Genomic DNA, 4,777 nt, shown 5'->3' on the forward strand with positions numbered 1-4,777 from the left:
TCTCCCAGAAGTTCTCCACCAAAACCAACTCAGAAACAGTCAATTCAGGATCAATTCAGAGGCTCCACTAGCTGTCTGCGATGAAATGTAGAGGTTACACTAGCTAGGTGCACTGCAACGCAGGTGGAAGCACTACCAGGGTGCGCTAAGTGGGAAATGACAAATGGCAAGCTCATTCAACGAGGTGGAAAGACCCTGGAAGCTTCCAGAATCTTCTCCAATGACACTTGCCTCAATGAATTCGACTAGTGATGAGTAAGAGGTTCTCAACCTCCAAGTGGAAGCAAGAACTGACAGAGAGAAGCCACAAGTCAAAACATAAGCTGACTCATCCTCTCTGCTTACATCTATATATAGATCTCTCACCCAGAGGTTCGGGGGGCTGGAATTTTGTACTTTGCAGAGAATTGTTGTTGGTTTGAGATTGAGATTAGTACATTGGGTGATTTATGCTTTGTTGGAGGAGAGGAAGGGATTTCTTTGCTGGGAGGTAGATGCTGGATCGAGACTCACTTGGTTGTATCTCCTCTTGAACCTTGTTATCATATCAATAAAGCTATTTGAGTTTCTCCTATATGCTTGTATTTCAATGATGTTTTGTTATATTTGCATATTTAGTTTATATCTGATCCTAAACTAGTTATGAATGTGAATCTATGTCTTTTGTGTCGTTTTCCTCTCTTGTGATCTTGCAAGAACTAGATTAAGTTGGACCAGTGAAAGAGCAGGCAGTGGGAAGCGAACAAAAGAGAGAGTGATTGGATCGACAAACTAGCGGAAGACACCGGTTAGTTACATCCTTCTTTCTCTATTTACATCTCATAAAGAAGAATACTCAGATAGTTTTCCTTGTTTGTTGCTAAGGAACTATCACCTCTCAGAGTGGGATAGGGGCATTCCGAATTGGATACTTTTCCCAACAACAAATTGGCGACTCCGCTGGAGAGAGTATCTTGTTAGTTTATTTGTGTTTCTATTGCTATTCATTTCATAAACTCAAGAGTGCCGAATCGATCTGCATTTGCCATTTACAAATGCAAAGTAGAGATCAGCTACTCTAGTCCACTCACTGGGCCTGTTTATGATCTGAAAAACTGATCCACAAGTGCTCTAACAGCCCTTTGTGATAGATCTTAGTCCTCCTATAAATCATCCTTCTAATTGTACCTAATTGATAGCTTTTATCTGGCCAAAAACTGTAGATTAAACTGCAAACCGTGACCCAGAACCCAGAAACAACTCTCGTTTCTGCTTCAGAGCAGACTCTGTGAAGAGGTTCTACATTTCAACGCAAGTCCCATGAAGGCTACCTGCGCTGAAGTTCAGTTTCTCTGTGCTGAGGGTGCGTTGATCAGTCTTTGCCTTATGCAGCTGTGGTTCCCTGCTTCCTTTTGCTCAGTTTTATCTCTGGTTTTTGCAGCCTGTTATCAGTCAGTGTACCTATCTGAAACCCCTTTTCTTTGCCTCAATTCCTCCTCAGTTGTATAAAGAAATTGTATTTGTTCTTTGTGTATTTGTTACATCATTTGCAGTTTCCCATTACAAAAGTAAACTAGTCATACTGTCGCCCTTAGATCTAGACCTGTTGTAAGTGTCGTTTTGATCTTAGGAGTGAGTTTGTTTGTTGTTCACAGTTGATTTAGCTTTTACTTTTGTCTTTTGGTTTGAATTTATGCATTTCAAGTGTCGAAACAAGTAAATCATAAAGTGTCGTAATCGTCTTTTGATTTCGGAAAAGGAACTTGTTTGTGTTTTTCACTTGAAATCGAATTCAAATTTGTACAACAGCTTTCTTTTTAGGCATCAATATTAAGAAATTGAAAACAAATACATGCATATGTGCATTTGCATTTTGACAGTTTGTATGTTGATTTAGGAAAAGTGCATTATTGTGTGCTTTATGCTCTTTGAGAAAAGTTGGTGTCTTTCTTTTCCCCTTGTAGCTAGGATTTTCATTGTTGAAAAGATATAAAAGCTTGCTTATCATCTTTAGACTGCATTTAGGAATTGTATCATACATCTTGTGGTGATCCAAAAAGGCAAACTTCTAAGAAAGATCAACCTAAAATAAATTGAATGAACTTAACAACGCTTTGTAACATAACGCACAACATAGAGGTCTAGGCTAGAGACGTGTTCCGGCGTCGTAAAACCTGGTCACTGGTCGCTTCACTGATGGTTGGGTGATTCCTCCTGAGAGACGATAAGTGCCAGTAGGGATTGTGCTCCCACGTACCGTCGCGTATATATTGGGAGACCCATATAGGAATAAAACCTTTATCCATAGGAAGCCGTGTCGGCCACCCTACTGATTGCAATGCACTAAGCACAACATTCAGGAAGATTGACGGCTCGTACCCTAAAACGTATTCTGTGGTTTTGTGAAAAGTTTGGCACACCCTCTACCTAGAACTCCAGAGTAGTTCCTTTTGGCCTTTTTCCGACTCTATAACGGAAAATGTCCATCCGAGCATTTGTCACTTCGGGCTCGTTAAAACATCGAAGGAGACTAGAGTCATCTTTGGCTTTTTCTCGACTCTTTAAAATTGAAAAAGCAAGTTGTGTCTAAAGCGTCTAAAAATTCATTTAATTCGGAAACACACTTTCCCCTTTTTGTGTTTTGGTTGATCGAGTAATCCATAATCGTGGAAGAAAGTCAATTGAAACCCCATCGTTCGCGGAGGCTTACGAGTCAACCGTCTTTGTCTCCAGAATAAAAAGCAGTACGGACAAAGCAGACTCGTTTAACCGGTTCGAAATCTCCTATCAAAGTTAGAACAAGTGTTCCAACAACATCTGAGATTCCGGTTACTCCAAACATTTCTGGAAACCCTGCCTCTATAGAAGAAGTTCAACAGCCACAGAGGGACGGTGATACTGATCCTAGTCTGAGAGAAAACACTTGCGTTACTGAACCAATTCCATCTGCAACCGGTTCAGAGAGTCTTGCTCCTCAAACATCTTTCGTTGTCGATTCAACCCCTTCTTCGGCACCAGAAATATTTTATGGACCTAACGGTCTTCCCCTTCCACCTGGTTTGATTGCGATAGAGGAAATTGTAGAAGATCCGCAAGCAAGTACTCCAACACATTTTGGAGCCGGGGTCACTCTATTTCCTTCGACATCAGAAGTTAGTCTACCACCAGTGGAAGTTCCTGTAGAATCGCTAGGTGATCTTTTGGATAGACTCAAAATGTCTGAACAACCGTCAACATCTAGGACTGTGTCAAATGACACAGCAACAACAGAACTCCCTGCCGTCACTCCGACAATGTTTGCCGGCGTACCATCTGTCCCGACTAGCTCACAACCGCTATAAGGAGTCCATCCAGGGACTATTTCGACAGTGTGGTCCGTTCCTGTTTGTTCCTCCGGAATAATATCCGACAACTCTTATGTTGAGACTCGACAAATTGATCCATTTGGAGGTCAATTTGGGCCATCCAACCCCCAAGGGCAAACAATTCCCTTGAGTTCCGGATTACCACCGTATGGGGGGCAGTATGCCCTTTCATTACCCCCTCCGGGAGGATATCCATACGGGAGTTCTCAACAATATTCAGGTTATACTGGAGTTACGACAAGTGGTTGGGTACCTATACTACCCGAACAACCAAGAGCTGTGTATTCTATGCAACAATGTGTACCTATGTCGAACATCCCGACAACACCAGCTATTGTAACAGTGTCACAAGTTCAAACGATGCCTATTGTATGTCAACCTCAAATTTCTCAGGTTGTAATGCAAGAGCCCCTTGACCCTGTGACTCAACCACAATCGCTAACTGGTGGGGTGACACAGGTCCAAACGGGTACAATTACCCCACATCTTGGTCCGACGGTTAGTATAGCACAACAGAACATGGCTTCACAACCGTGGCTGGTGCACTACCAACAACCACAATTCCAACAAGTGTACCAGGGTTCTGAGCAGCAGATCTTTGCGAACAGTGGACAACCGTACATTCAAAACGGTCAAAATCAACCACTTTACAGTGGTCAAGTCCACCAACCGTATCAGTCATACCAATATCAACTACATTATGCTGGTATGCAAAGGCCAACTGCTCAGGCAATTCCATCGTACCCTAGGTATGCTTCACCTAACCTGAATCAACAGTTACCATTCGTGGCAACTTTAGAGTTACCCAATTTACACCGATTAACAAACGATCCAATTGCTTACACCCCTTGGTGGCCAGCGATTCCTCACAAAATTCCATCAGACATTCCTAAATTTAATGGAAATCCAGGTGAGGACCCATCGAATCACGTGATGACATTTCATCTATGGTGTTCATCAAACACCCTAAACGATGATTCGATAAGGCTTCGCCTTTTTCAGAGGACGTTGACGGGTCCAGCGGCAAAATGGTATATTGAATTGCCTAGAGCTTCGTTCGACAATTTCAGCACCTTAGCCATGACTTTCTTAACCCATTTTCAATTACCGATAAGGTATGAAACGGGAACGGAAATCTTAACCAACTTCAAATAGACAATGACCACTCACATATCTGATCATATACATGAGTGGCGACGTCGTCGTAGGATGGTAAAAAAGTACGTTCCCGATCAGCTATTAGCTGAATTGTTTATCAAGTCGTTACTTCCTGCCATAACGGAATATGTGGTGAAGGGGGGAGTCGTAATGGAAGAGCAAGTTATCGCTCGTGCGCAATATCTAGACTTGGTCTATACTCAGTCTGGCACGCTCTACGACAAAATACCTGATGCCCCTAGACCGGAATTCTCAATTCCTCCTCCTCCTAAATC

Source organism: Pinus tabuliformis, chromosome 1_1 (assembly GCF_031772625.1).
Source record: "Pinus tabuliformis cultivar Carrire ecotype Pingquan chromosome 1_1, CPIR1, whole genome shotgun sequence".
Classification (NCBI taxonomy): domain Eukaryota; kingdom Viridiplantae; phylum Streptophyta; class Pinopsida; order Pinales; family Pinaceae; genus Pinus; species Pinus tabuliformis.